A 16,005-nucleotide genomic window follows, 5' to 3' on the forward strand; every position below is an offset into this window, starting at 1 on the left:
AAGCAGATCTTTTTCTGCTAGTAAAATGGCAATTGCTATTACTTTATACTATTTTTGTCATTCGTTTGTGTTTTTACACTATGAGAGTTTTTTATTTCATACTCCTTTCGTGGTGTTTTATAATACTGTAAATAATCGTGATATAGTATTTTAAAAGTCTGATCAACCTCATGGTCTCCTACTATCAGACTCTAAGAAAGGAAAGAAAATTCAACATTTTAGACTCTGAACTCATTTTCTGGGGTAAACAAGTTTTATCATACACTAATCAGCTGCATTCTGAGAACGTACAGTAGAAGGGTTGCTCCAGCTATAGTTACGGATCCTGAAAAGCAGCTATAACAAAACTTCTAATGCTCTTGTAGATATTAATGAAAATGAAGTCAAAAGTATGTTGGAAACTTTATTAATAGGTTTTCAATAAGATTTGCTGTATAGTTTTCAAATGATGGTCTTTAGGAGGATTATGGTTTATAAAAGACTAACTGCTTAATTATGCAAAATGCAACATATACCTAAGAGCTAAAATATTGGTCTAAAATATTGGTCACTTTATCTCTATATTTTCCAGATTTAAGTACTAATATTATTAGTGATTTTCTTATACATTAAATGGCCTATTCTTATACATTAAATGTGCCAGAATAACATTGACAGTTTTACTGAGTGTTTAGAAGATAATGACAATGTGTAAGAGAGATTGAAATGTTTCTTCTATTTTCCTTTCTATTTTGGATTCCAAAAAAATACTCTATATAAACTTTCAAAATGCACTTGGTGTCGGGGGCGGCATGGGTTAGAAAAAATGAATTCTTCTTTCCAGATAATGAGTGTTAATATTTTCCATCTCTTTATTTCTTGAGTAGAGTTTACTGGTGAGAGTCGTTAATGGTTCTGCTTTATGCTACAGTTTTACATGGGCTTTAGTGAGAATATTTCTTGGAAGTTTGCAGCCTGTGGAAAAGTTAGTGAATCGTTGTGCTTCTGATTAGTTTTGTTCTGTGTAAACATGTTTCTGGTTCTGGATTTATTATTTATCCCAGGGCCCAGATGAACAAATGGAATATATTTTCAACACAGTATTAATGTTCTCTTGCACACGTAGAATCTGAATGGAATGTTGAGCGTGAGAGGAATTTTTGACTTTAGTATCATTTGTCCAAAACGTTCATTGGTTTGTCCTGGTCCTTTTTCTAAATTGCTTTATACCTTTCCCTTAGTATTTCTCTTAATATTCCTTGCATCATTAGTGCTTTCCCAAAGCTTTCCCCCCTCTACCTTATGGTGGATTAATATGACACTCATCTCCTCTTGGGATCTGAGCGTTTAACAATTCACCTTCCATCAGAGAAGCAAATTCTATTCCTTTTCACAGAGGGCCTACTTAGTTAATATTCATGCTTTTTTTAATAATAAAATATGTAATTCTCTTGCACTTGAGGCCCAAACAAATGAATAGTATCCATTTAATTGGTACATCTGTTGACCATGCATCCAAGTCCCTACACTTCCTCCACATTGTTAATATCTAGAGAGAGAGAATGTGTAAGGGGAGGATGTCACAAAGGCTAAGATATCCCTTTTTAAAATCCCAGTGTGATGCTTAGTTTTTCAGATGAGGCAGGCAGCATGATTTTGTTGGCTAAAATACCTCCGTTGAGGGTAGGTATTTTTAGGTTGTGTATCTTTGTATGTTTTTTGTCTAATCAAAAAATAATCTCAACCAGACATTTAGCAGGGAAGAGAGATTAGAGGCTATCTGAAAAGCCTCTTACTCTTTTTGTTAAGAGGGTCTATAGTGTTTTTACAGATTTTGTTTTCCATTTCAGTCAGTCTGCTGAAAGATTATGTCACCTGATGGAAAACAAGGTCTGCAGTTGACTCAGTGAGGTGTAACTTTAAATCCCTTCTTTGACCAAGTCATTTGCATTTGCTTCTACGTAGCCCACGTATTTTAATGCAATTTCATTGTCAGGGAACCTCCACGCTTCTTTCCGGATATGCTAGTCTCAGGCCAGGGACATTTGTGAAAGGAAAACCATCAGTGTTTCTACCAGGTATACACTGGAGATGCTCTGCATAAGTGCCATTTTGCAGCTAGGTGTGAACACATGGTTTGAGTTGCAGGAATAATTACTCAATAAAAACGCATTCGGGATTTGACTTATGTCTATTAAGGAAAAAAAGAAAACCTCAGTCTGGATTGCATTTTGAGACAGTTTCAGTAAGAAATCAGACCAGTGGCTATTTAGAGGTTTCTCTTCTCTTCTTCTTTACACACACACACACACACACACACACACACACACACACACACACACAAAGAGCTACGAAACATTTTAACAGCTTTCCTGGGGAAAAGATTTCCCTCTTTTAAAGTCTGCACAGATGAGAAATTTTTTCTTGTCTTCCTTTGTTCCTTTCACATAGTTTACATTGGCTTTTGACCTGAAAATACAGAAAGGAGCCATTGTGCACTGTGTCCTTTAACTCATTATTCACTTGTCTCTTCTTATCAGCACAGTAAATATTTATTGTTTTTTTTCTCTTTGAGATTTCTGTTATTATTATTATCATTGTTGTTATTATTATTTGGTATGGATTAGCACAGATCGTGATGGGACCAGAGAATGTAAATGTGTTTAACCCAGGAAAGGGATTGCCTCATATAAAATTATGAGGTTCAACAGCAGTAGAGCAAATTTGTAAGTGCTCTGAATAAAGGGTTGTTAAGCATGCGACAATACAAAGAGATGACATTGCCAAGAACTATTTATGAGAAGCTTAATTTTTTCACTCTGATAATTCTTGACCAATAGTTACCAGCCTCTAATTATCTATTTTAGTTAGAAAGAAATTTCGATCACTACGGAGGTTGGCATTGCAACTAGTGCACAAATCCCCAAAGAGACCAATGTGTTCCAAACAGCCACAGACAACTGTCTCATGAAACAGAGGGAGCAAATTGCGAGCGGCTGGTGGTAGACAACCGGCAGTAAGCTCACCATCGAAGGCCAGTTAGCTTGACAAAGAAATGATCAAAGGGGAGAAATACCATTATCCTTGGAATTGATGGCTACAGTCATGGCCTTTGGAGGACAAGTGGTCATTATATAGCTATGGCTATTTCCAGCCCTTGCTTTCATAGTTCTCATATGGAGAATATGAAGGGAATGAATGTAAACCATTTACCTAAGAATTGTTGTTAAAAATTGACTTAGAGATGATTACTTAATAATTTTTTTTCCTGTTTTTCATCTGATCAGAAAGACGAGTGACGTAATAGCAAAATTGTATCTAAGGTGGCAGAGTACACTCTTTTGCGAAAAAATAGGAAAATCCACGAATAGTCATTAACAAACATGTCCCAGATCAAGGGCGATGCTTAGAGTATTTGGATGAAGCAAACGTATTTATCTCTTAGAAAAGCAAAGCTAGAATTTGGGACTATGAATGACAACTAATACAAAAACACAGATGCATAGGTATTAACTATTTTTATTCAAATCTCTAATACTCAGTGCTTTATGGATAGTTACAATTTTTTTTTTTTTTTTTGGCGGTACGCGGGCCTCTCACTGTTGTGGCCTCTCCCGTTGCGGAGCACAGGCTCCGGATGCGCAGGCTCAGCGGCCATGGCTCACGGGCCCAGCCGCTCCGCGGCATGTGGGATCTTCCCGGACCGGGGCACAGACCCGTGTCCCCTGCATCGGCAGGCGGACTCTCAAGCACTGTGCCACCAGGGAAGCCCGATAGTTACAATTTTTAAAAGATCATGAAAAGATTCAAGCTTTCCACAGTGCATGTGGGAAGATATCTCTACCCATGTATTATGTTACACATGCTATGAAGGACTGATATCAAGCCAAAAGGAATGCATACGCCAGTTTTGTACAGTGTGGTGGAATTTTAGTCTGTGCTTGTGGCAGGTGACATCCGTATGTTCTGCAATTTGTTTGGTGCCCAGGGTCACAAGTGGCATTTCCATTTCTTTAGTGGATGGTGCGCTACGTACTAATCTTCATTATAGTTCAGTGACATTCAGCATCACCTCTGAAACATTTCAGCTTGAGTGCTCTTGCTTTAGAATAGACTAAAACCAATATTTTGAGGCCTATAATGGTTTTGGATTTTATGTGTCTGAAGGGGAAATATCCAAAGATATGGATCTCTGCGTAGGGAGATAAAGAACCATGTTGCACTTTACACTCTCAGCTTTCATTGGCTGCTTTTTTAAAAAAAATGAATAGAATGAATCTACAGTAGTGCATGTATGTGTGGGTGTATAGATAGGTGTCCACCTGCACTGTCCTTAGGTTCTCTGGAGTTTACATGAATTCTAAATGAGAAGACTATTGAATTTTTTTTTTTAAGTCATCTTCAGTTGATTGCTTACAAAACTCGGGGAAGTAAGAAACAAGCATTTGGTGTTAAATATGTTGAAATACTGGCTTGTTTCATCCGGAGCTGAATTAAAAAAGATGAAATCTGGGCAGTTTAATGGTAGCAGAAAGCTACCCTCATGTGGGCAATGCTGGCTTATTTGAAAAGCCCATAAAGGGTCTCTACATGGACCATACAAAAGGGATACTTTCTCTTTAATAGCCATCTGTACAGGAGAGATGAGAAGTGGGCCAGGTCATCTCTCCTCAGCTGTCATGATATTAACGTAGGTAATGGAGCAAGGTCTGCGTTCTGCTGGGTGTTGTTTTTTATAGATGTTCATCGATTTACACAGATAATTCTATTTATTTCTTAGAGTTGGTCCAAGTGAACCAGGCAGAATAACAAACACCAAAGCATTTCAAATGACTTTATCTTTGTTTGCCACGTAACTTTTGTCTAAAAAATGGTGTCACACCTACCGTGCAGATGGCTGCATGATTTGTAAAGCAGCCAAAACATTTAAACAAATGTGTGATGTGGGGATAGATTAAATAAAGGGTAAAATGGAGTGTGGGCCACACATTCTAATAATCAGATGATTTTAAGTTGTATGAAGTATGGAATGATGGTCACAGTGACAGCAAGGAAGCTTGCCAGTGACAGCAAGGTGCCTCACAGCTCTCAGGATGGCGCCTGTGGCCTGGTAGGCCTCAGTTTGAGAACCGCACATTTGCTGTACAGCTGACAGCTCTGTATGGGGACATCAGATAAAACGTATGTAAAATGAAGTGTTATTGCTTCGTATGAAATTGTTCAGAGAGGGAATTTGCAGACGGTAACTGAAAACAGAATTCATGGTACCAGTGAAGCAGACTGTAAATATGAAGAGGGTTTAATTATCTGCACAATTTAACAAAAATTCAAGACGTATTTAGAAAGGACATACGCAGGCATAAATAGAAAACATAGCTACACTGTTTACCAAGTGCAAAGTGGTGGCACAGGAAATTATCAAGCTCCGCTACCATGAGCCTTTCTAAAAACAAAGACAATTTAATATGAAAGCAAAAGGATCTTTTCAAAGAAAAAATAACCTGTTTGGAATAAGATACAGTTTTCAAGAGCTCATCCTGATTATTTGGATTCTTATTTCGGAAGCAACTTTTCAAGGAAATCTTTGAGCCTCTCTGTTATTTCAGTGTTAAGCTTTTAAAAGACAAATCAGGGTGTTTATCCTTGTTTTGTGTTTTAGCCTGCACCTAGCAGCTTTGATTTACAAGAGTAAAAATACTTGCAGTTAGTGGAGTTTCTAATTTACAAGTGCCTAAGAAAGCCTCTTAGACATTTCTCCTGATGCTAATTTTCTGTGAGCCTGGGGGTTTTCACTGAGCCCACTGACAGATGGAAGATACAGTTTCTTGTTACTTTTTAGAACACGTCGTCCTAAAAGAGACCTCAGAAGAACGTTGTTCCCAAGAAGAATTACGGGATGCCAGCCTTCCTTCCTAAGCTCCAAACAGAGACGCTGGGCAGAGTCTGTGGCAGATAGAAGGTTCCATGTGACTGTCTGAGAGACGTTGGTAGGGCTTCTGGCTCTGTTTTTGTCCTCTCCTTTGACTTGCAGTAGAATATGCCACGGGCATATCCGTTTCCACTCACCAGTTTGATATATTGTTTATCAAGTGTGGGTGTCTGTTTCTGCATGAAGTTTGCAAAACATTTCTCAATGGAGGGCAGGGAAAGTCATCAGCAAAAGATAAAAAGATGCATCCCCAATCCCCGCACACACACAGGCCCACATACGCATAGGCTTCGTGACCTATTTCCACAGGATCGGCTCAGACACATAAAAAGAAAAGGTCTCTGATGACCTATTTCCATAGGTTATTTCCTACTGGGGGGGGCCAATCATAGCAGTAAACAAAGGAAAGGGAGCCAATATGGAGAGTAGGCGTTGAACTTCAGCTGCTCATATTGTTGCATTTGGTGAGCTGATAGGGCTTCCTAGGTCACCTTTAGAATTATGCCTATGACAGCAGTAGCTACCTGCCAAGATTGCAAGGTATCTCACGGCTCTCAGGATGGCGCCTGTGGCCCAGCAGGCCTCAGTTGGAGGGGTACACATTTGCTGTACAGCTGGCGGCTCTGTATGGGGCAGCCGTGTGGGCTGTTAGGGAGCTGGAAAGGAGACAAGCATGAAATTTCTTCTAACCCCAACTCTGTTTTTCTGTACTGTTGGCTGCTTCTCAGTTCCTTGACAAAAAAACCAATCAGGCACCCTTTAATCCGCCTGTGATTACCACTGGTATAAAAAGAGAAGCATAATGAGGAAAAATGCCTCGTTTTGTTGCCTTCAAAAGCCAACAAATTGGAGTTAACTTGACAGGAAGTGGCTTAATAATTAGATTATTTATTTATTCCTGACACATATCCCCCTGTTACTAGTCTCAGGAGACCCTGTAGATGGTACGATTTTCAAGCTGCCATTACTTCGCTGTCTTCTGTGAACAAAGAAGCTACTGTCTATCAGTCAATTAAATGCACTCTTTAAGCAGAGGCTTCGAAGTCCTCAATGGAGAGAGCCCTGGGACGCTGTGGCTGATGATTCCTTTCTCTGTACTGTACATCACACTCTCAACGACGGTCCCCACAGAGATGGAATAAAGTCAGGCATTAAAATATCACTTGTTGATTTGTTTGCTAATGAAGAGCCATTGAAATGTTTGTGTATTTCTATGGCGAAATTGTTGATAAAAGGGCTGACATGCCTGTGTATCTTAGTTCATCTGCCGTGAGTGCTTATTTAAGAATTATTAAAATTAAATTCAACAAAGAACAGAAATTTTTAAAAAACCCGGAGATAACAGGAGTTTTCTTAACTATTTTCATCAAATTAAGTGACTAAAGGCAGGAAAAACAGAGATGGCATCATTTCAGTCCCTTGCTTCCGTTGCATTCATCCAAACGCCTTGTCTTCTCTGACTTAAAAATGTCATTTAAAAAAAAAATTTATTGGAGTATAGTTGATTTACAATGTTGTGTTAGCTTCAGGTGTACAGCAAAGTGAATTAGCTATACATATACATATATCCCCTCTTTTTTTTTTATTCTTTTCCCATATAGGCCATTACAGAGTATTGAGTAGAGTTCCCTGTGCTATACAGTAGGTTCTTATTGGTTATCTATTTTATATATAGTAGTTTGTATATGAAAATGTAAGTTTTTTTCAGAGAATCTGGGGGGCACACCTTTTAAGTTGGAAAAGATATTAGAATTTCTTTGTGAGGATACTGTACTTGGAAATTTTTTATAAGATGAACAGCATTTTGGTAGCAATTTCTCTAACTCAGTGAAATAGGTACAGAAGTTTTTCTAGGGAGCTTAGTGGGGGCTTTTACAACCAAACTAGGAGAACATCTGTGACACATCAGACACAATCTCACAGCCCCGTGGATTTTAGAGAAATATGACTTTCCTTTCCTCTATGTTCCTCTTTCTGTTTTCTTTTCCTCTTTTTCCATTTTCTTTTCTCAGCATTACTTTATTTCCATCTAAGTGGTGGTGACTTTTCAAACACCACTTAGTGAGGGTTTTTATCCCTCAATATATTCATCACCTTCTTACTACTTCCTGTTTACTATGTACAAAAGCATGCCCCTGCTGGATCTCTCTGGCTCCCATTAATTGGTTTTTATTTTAAGAGTACATCTGTTGTTAGGTTGGAGGGCTACAGTCTGCTTAGGCTGAAAGACTCAGATAATATTATGACAGCTCTCTGGTGAAATATTTAGCTATGGCTCTGCCATTTAAAGGAAAAAAATTTGGAATTTAAACGAAGGCCGCCGAACACTGAAAAGTATCCCCTCTTCTCTGCATCAGGCTTCGTAACTGTAATCAAGGCTTTAACTATACTGTTCATGATTACCTGACAACAGGCTGTAAAGAATTAATTCAGGCCCACCATCAAATGGCCACATTCTTTATTTCTATGCTGTTATTCCAAGTCATTCTGTTAGAAAAAGCTTAGATACTCGGAGGTGTTCTATAATAGAAAATGAATTCGAAACCCTTTCATTAATTGGTGATTAATATATTTCAGGATTAGTTTAAGCAGGGCCCTACCTCCTGCCCAGTCAAGTATGTTCTGGTTAATATCCAATTACCTGCACCTTCATAGTTATTATGTCTTAATATTTCAGATATGATAACCAGAAACTTGAGAGTCATGTTAATGAGGATCATAGAACAAGAATTAACCAATGACATACTCAGTGATCCTTAGTGAGGAAAGAATCTCTTTTTTTGCCTTAACACGTTGCTTCAGCATCTTCTGGGCACTGACTGAAAAGTAAGACTTTGAACTACAGCCAGGCCAGAATGGGAGAAACGAATTGTGTTCTTCTTTTGCATAATAGTAGCCTGAATGTGCCGTATTAGAGTTCACCTAAGAACATGGTTTAAGTTCATTTTATGAAGAATCAGAATAGGAAACAGAGTGCCAGTTTCTATTTCCCAAACAGGACACATCATATCCTTTATCTTTTCCTTCTAACAAAGCTAAAAGTTGTTACCTCTTCAAAGCATGTTTTAAATCAGATGAATTTGGAATGCCTTTAATAGTTCACTAAGGAAACACCTTTCCCTGCTACCTTATATCGTCTTTCCACGCCCCGCCCATGTATCACGCTGCTGTACACATGTTACATCTCTATTTAATTTTTTTACAGGTAATTTCACTTTTGTACAATCTGACTTGGCTCCCCGAGCAGTGCCTTCTAGGGTGGTGTGTGCTGCATCAAACCACATAGCTTTCAAGAGTGCACGTTGTACGTTGCCCCTTTATATGCTGTATTGTAATGAAGCCGCATCAGTAACTTGCAGTGAAGGGTGATTGTTGCATGGGGATGACTACTACACCTCGGGGTCCATTTGCAACAGATTATTCTTTTTATTGTTGTTATTACTTCCCATCTCCTTTACTCCCTTGCCCCTGAACTTGCTCTTGGCCACCGGTGCAGGTGCAACCGCAGAGGGCATCTTAAGGAACATTGCAGGCAGCATTTTTTCTCTTAGGCACATACCAATCACCATTCAGTTCCAAACCCAGATACCCTGGGTGGCTTGGTGGGCCTTTATTGATCCTCCTTTACTCCGTGGACTTGGTTTGTAATGTTTCCCATCTTCATCTCCTCAGAAGAACAAATTTACTGTGAATAAAAGTGACCCATTTCTTTTCACACGTTTCGTCTAGCTGTGATGAATTTGTCGTCAGGGTGATCAACTCATTTGTCCCTTCCCCCAAAGAGATTTAATAATTTATAAAGGGGGCTGAAATAGGATCGCTGTTTAAGGCAAAGATTTGTATTTTCCATATCTTCTTGGGCTTCTTTAAAACATAGAATAGGGCTTCCCTGGTGGCGCAGTGGTTGAGAGTCCGCCTGCCGATGCAGGGGACACGGGTTCGTGCCCCGGTCCGGGAAGATGCCACGTGCCGCGGAGTGGCTGGGCCCGTGAGCCATGGCCGCTGAGCTTGTGCGTCCAGAGCCTGTGCTCCGCAACGGGAGAGGCCACAACAGTGAGAGGCCCGCGTACCGCCAAAAACAAAACAAAACATAAACTTATTACGAGCGTTGTACATAGTAGTAATGTCTCTACAAAATAGCCTGTTTCCTGCCCCCAACCGACTGCTGTCACTCAGTAACTAATACAAAAGATAGTGTGGATTTAAGTCAAGGATCCTGTGTTCTTATTAAACAGAGTTATGAACAAGATTTTAGCCTGGGTATAATTATATGCGAATTCTAATCCCTTTGTTGTCATAATTTTAGTACCTGTGTCCATTTGTTTTTCCAAATGGTTAGGTCAACTGTTGTTCTGTTTTTCTTTTTCTAAGGCTGAGCTACTGTGCAGAATTAGAGCTGACACACCTTCAATTGAACTATCAAGTCTTTTAAAACTGCTTGGCCGGTGACGCCAGGCCCGCGCTGTTCAAGTGTACACACTTCCGGTTGTGGGCCAAGGAGCATTGATTTTTAGCTGTCATTTCTAGTGCACATACTGTAGAATTGAAATTTAAACCTTAATCCACTCAGTAACGCAGTTAATTTTTAATGTGTAGTAATACTAATTGAAATAGCCTGAATTTAGTAAGTCACCACAAGACATTTTCTAAAGCAAGAGTCTCCACTGAGAACGGGGGACAGATAATCATTGTTACAGTGTTTACAGGATAAACGCTCACTTTGCAGGCCTCCAGTGTTAAGGGGGTGTTCTTTAAATTAGACTATAGTGTATCTCTTTGTGAATAGAAATATCTTTTCAGAGCGAATTCCTACTTTCTACCCACCGCAACAGGCTACAGAATTTCTGATTAACTATTTTTTTAAAAAAAAGCATAGTTTTAGTTAAAAATATCTCAACAGACTACATGCAAAATTGTATTAACCCGTTCTTCTAAGAAATGCAATTACGAATAGTTGCAAATGAAATTACCTGCCATCAATGTCATGGTCAAAAGCAACGTCACAATGGGTAATCTCATTATATGATGTGTATTTGAGATACTCTTTCCAGATTCGATGAATACATGTACTTTATCAGCTGTCTGTAAATCTGTTGCCTTGTTTTGGTGTATTTATATTCCTGTGAACCAAAAACACCCCCTACTTTCTTTTATTTTAAACAGTGTTCCTTGGCACGCTCTTTCAAAATAGCCTTTTAAATGTTTTGTGAGGTTTTTTTTCCCCTAGGCCAGAGCAAAGCAAATTTTGCACAGTAAAACCAAGTAGGTTTCCAATCATTTCTACACTAAAAAGGTTCTCTAACCACATTTATCTGCTAGTAAATGAGGACTTTTTAAAATGCATCAGTTCTGCTGATGAATGGGCTTGCAGAGTGTTCAAAATGAGCAGAAGCATTAAGTTTTAGAAAAAAGGCAAGCACTGTATATCATGTTTTCATGGCTCTCACATTATAGTATTTAATAAGCTGATGGGGCTGTTAAATATTTAGTAAAGGTTCCCTCCTAACCCTGCCTTCTATTCAAATGGGATTTGAAGACATTTTTGCAGCACATAAGTAAAAATGATGTTACAGAACTTGAGGCAGTTATAGCGTGGCATATTATCTAAATGAAGTGTGGTTAACACGGTACAAATGAGCTCAGCAGATTCACACCTAAAAAAATACCTAAATCAATTCCCATTCTTTGGATTAAGGGTTCGAACTGGCTTTCATTTTGTCACTCTTAGTCAAAGTGCTGTTGGGATTATTTACATAGAATCTTAAAATGATATTATAGCATGCTTTTTAAAAAGGAGGCTCTTATATTGTAACGATTTTGAGCCATCCTAGTATCAGTTGAGCTTTAAAATAGACATTTTTTTCTTTTTCACTAAATAGAGAGAGAGGAAGAAAAAGAGATGAGGAAAAGTCAATTTATAGTTTATTCCGAGCATATTATGAAATCCAACTGGGGTATAGTAAGTGAAGTCTATACAGCATCCGTTTGGGGTATGCTAGGCAAACACCGAATCTTAGACACATACTGCTGATACAATGCATAATGAATCACCTTTATCAATTTCTTCTTATGATATTTGATGGTTATTATCCAAATAACAATAATTGTTCTTTTAATCTGGAGTGAAAATTGGTTTCCGGGATCCTTAGCGAACTATTGCCAGTAAATAATGCTGCTGACATCATGACTGTTATCATGTTGGTGGCTTAGAATTCACATGTAAACCTTTCAGTGCTTAAGTGTATGATGAGTTTCGAAAGTATAAAGTTAAAGGCTGTATGTGGTTTGTCTTATATGTGATGCATTTGGTTCTTCTAGGAGCCTGTTTGCTCAATTCTAATTTTCATCCTGTTTTATATGCAGCCAGTGACCACAGTATTCATTCAAACTGCAGAGAGACACATCTCATCTGCAAAGCATGGCTTACTGATCTTATGTGCTATTTGTATACTCATAAGAAGAAACATAGGATTCACGTGATTGGGGAGTAACACATTTCTTTTTTGAATTATATATGTCACATGTATGTTCATATCAAGAATTTCATAACGAAGAATGGATAAAGGAGATAGCTTTAGGTATACATGAAGCAGAGGGGTAGGAAAGGGATGCAGGATTCATCTAGAGGTGTGTTTAATATTCAATGCTTGATGTATGTTGACCCCAGGTTACAAGAGTAGAAAATCCCATTTTCCGGCTTGTTTCAAATGTAGTAAAAATGCTGCTTCAGTTGCTTTATGCTACTCACATTGGGAAAGGTGCTTATACTGTGATAATTATCATCAAGGAATATTAATGCGTTCAGCATTTGTAACCCAAAAACTCATTATAGCTTAAGCTGTGCATCATCTGTGAAGAGAGAACTTTGCCAGAATTCGCTCTTCACGGGGGTTGCCTCCTGCCTGCTGGAGTGGCCAGAGTACTGCAAGAGGTCACTTAGGCTATTTTTGAAAGCTGAGGTTTTGCAATTTTTGAATCGCTACCTTCTGCCTAAAAAGCTTTATTGTTCTTGCCACAAAATGTCCTCCTTCTAAATGAATGCAGAGTGAAGTGCAAATAATAATAATAATAAAATAAGAGAACTGTGTCTTGTCATGTAGAATCCAAGAGGGTCGGCACATAGATTCCATACCAAGATAATTGAAGTATTGGTGTCTTTCCTTCTGTCATTGAGCAAAGGGATTCATTTACACCAGTTTCCTTAATGCAGGTGCCCTTGGGTTTCAGATAGAAATGCCCCCACTGGGGCTCCACTTCACAGCCCTCTGGCTGGAAATTGTGTAAATAAGACTGCAGGGTCACCCTTCCTTTTTCGGCAGCAGTGTCCTTAATTAGTCTGTGACAGTCTTTCACATGAGCCTGCCCTGTTCCTGGGATCGTTTCTCACACATCCAAGACATCTGTGATGCGTACATAGGTGTTTTTGTATGTGTGTTTAAAATTATTCCAGGAGGTGCATATACTCACGTGATGGGAAGGAACATCTCTGGGTGTGCCCAGAATCCTATAACTTAATCTGATCAAAAGATCTGGCTAGGTAGCTCCCTTGTAAATTGTAAGTGGTTAGTTTCAGAAGAACATTGTACCCTCACCTGAGGTGGGCAGCTTGTTGGAAAGGGAGCTGTGTGCCTGGGATATTTTTATGTGATTAAATCCCATTATTTTTCTCCCACTGATCCCTTGCTTGTCATTTCCCACAAGCAACATTGCTCCCTGCTGCATGTTATGGTTTGTGTTGGGCCAGGCAGAGAACACTAATACTCCGTTCTATCAGGCTGTCTGGCTTTGCAGGACCGCTGTGTTTCTGAGGTCAAGTTGTGAACCTGGCCTTGCTCCTGGGAGGACTAGAAAAATATGTTTCATAACTTCCCGTAGACCTATGCGGAGAGTAAGAAGGAAAACCGTGAAGCCCATAGGCTCAGTTTAGATGAGCTGTGAGGTTGGAATTCATCAAGCAGGAAAGCTCACTGTTGTTTAGGAAGCTTCCTTACCGTGAGGGGTCATGGCCATCGGTGCCCGGTCAGTCATAGCTGAGGGCATTGAGGGACAGAGTAATCATTCAGATAGCCCAGCAGGCACAGACACACAAGTTGATAATCTGGAATCAACTTGCTGGAATAAAAACTTACTTCCCTTTTAAAGTTACTTCCATGCACGGTTATTGATAGAATGAGTACCTGAATTCAGTTATGATATTGTATCCTTGTTCCACTGGAGGCAATTTGGTTTTTTTTTTTTTGTTTCTGTTTGTTTGATTTTTGAATGGGACAGAATCTTTGTTTTATACACTGGAGCACTAATGCCACAAAATGAATGAATGTCCTGAACCAGAGACCTATTCTCAGTAGAGTTGGGCAGGGATGCTGACAGTCTAGCTGAGAGATGCAGTGGTGGCAGATCTTCTGTGAGGATGTAAACTTAATAATCTTTATGAATTTTGAGCAACTCATAACTCTACTTCCTCACCCAAAGAAGCATTATGAAAAGATTGCTTCTAAATCCTTCAGACATTCTCTGCACTTGTGATAGATGCCATCCTCCTTACCTCGAGGCGTTGGAAATGAATGTGGTGGGGGTTTTTTGTTTTTTGTTTTTTGCAAGAGTTTAAAATGCATACTTTAAAAGGAGCAAATTGCATTTTCCTGTTTAAGTTCATTATTTGCACTTGATGTGGTAAGATCCAAATGTGAAGAATTGCTTTTGACGTTATTTCTGTGTCTGCTGCATCCTAGGATCCTCGCTTATTATGCTGAAGTGCACCATCGCATGGAATAAATGTGATGTTGGAAACCTGGCAATATCATAAGATCGCATTCTATGTCCAGGCTGTTTCGGTTAGTTGTAACTTCTTCAGTTATTGAAACAGCTTAATTTAACTTAGTAATGACACAGTCAGTAAAATTGTGTGCAAGTATATGTGTCTTTTATGAAAAAATTATAATCTTCCAAGTTGTATCGGTTTGTTTAGAGGCAAAAAAACTTTTCTCTCTTAATGAAAAGGTAATTTTAACTTTCTTTAAAGGCCTGTTCTACCTAATCTGTGTCTTGAACTCTCACGTGTTATGTTATGAACTAAAAGTACATTCATTTCAAAGGTCTTAAATTATATGGCTGATTTCTGAATTCCAATTCAAATTTTCTGTCAGTAACTATAGTTTTCTAATTTTTTAATGGCCTTTCTTTAAAATAAATTTTTATAGTTTGTGTATTTATGTGTGTGTGTGTGTGTGTGTGTGTGTGTGTGTATGTACACATGCACACATATCTGTATGTAGAACTGCTGCCAACCCTTTTCACCAAAGACCTACTGGTGCACCACTCCCTGTGTTGTGTTTAAACTGTTTCCAGCAGCTCAGAGAGATGGTATAAAAGTGAAATGAGGGCTTCCCTGGTGGCGCAGTGGTTGAGAGTCCGCCTGCCGATGCAGGGGACGCGGGTTCGTGCCCCGGTCCGGGAGGATCCCACATGCCGCGGAGCGGCTGGGCCCGTGAGCCATGGCTGCTGAGCCTGCGCATCCGGAGCCTGTGCTCTGCAACGGGAGAGGCCACAGCAGTGAGAGGCCCGCGTAACGCAAAAAAAAAAATTAGTGAAATGAAAACCATGGAGCTTATATTGGAGTCTGATGTTTGAAACAGAGATATTAGAAAAGGATGTTTTTTGGCTTGGCTCCCTTTTTAGATGTAAATGCTGCTTCATTAGGACTTGGAAGAGTTTCCTGTGGTTAAATTTAATCAAATGGCTTGGAATAACAAGCTTGTATGCTCAAAATTCCAGGACAGTTCTGTACATGAAACATGATTTTCCTCAATTTAAAACACACACACACACATACATACGCACACACACACATACACACACACACATACACATCACTACCAACACCAACAACTGGTTTGTGAAATGCTGTATGGTACTATCTCAAACCAAATTCCTACTCCCTGTCAGTAGTGGATTGATAAATGATCACATATAGAAGTGTAAATCATAAGAAAAACATTTCAAAGGGTCTGGGGCTTATTTTTGGTAAGGACCAAAAATTAAGCAAACATGTTGAGTTTTAAGTGCAGTCAATATTGCCCTCAAATAGATTTCGGTCA

General features: G+C 39.1%; 1 protein-coding gene across 1 annotated transcript in view; it reads left to right on the forward strand.

Annotated features, from left to right (window-relative positions):
- Positions 1 to 16,005, forward strand: part of ZNF521 (zinc finger protein 521) — a 282,650-nt gene that overhangs the window by 150,637 nt on the left and 116,008 nt on the right. The gene's annotated exons all lie outside the window — the stretch shown is intronic.

Source organism: Phocoena sinus, chromosome 14 (genome assembly GCF_008692025.1).
Source record: "Phocoena sinus isolate mPhoSin1 chromosome 14, mPhoSin1.pri, whole genome shotgun sequence".
NCBI classification, from domain to species: domain Eukaryota; kingdom Metazoa; phylum Chordata; class Mammalia; order Artiodactyla; family Phocoenidae; genus Phocoena; species Phocoena sinus.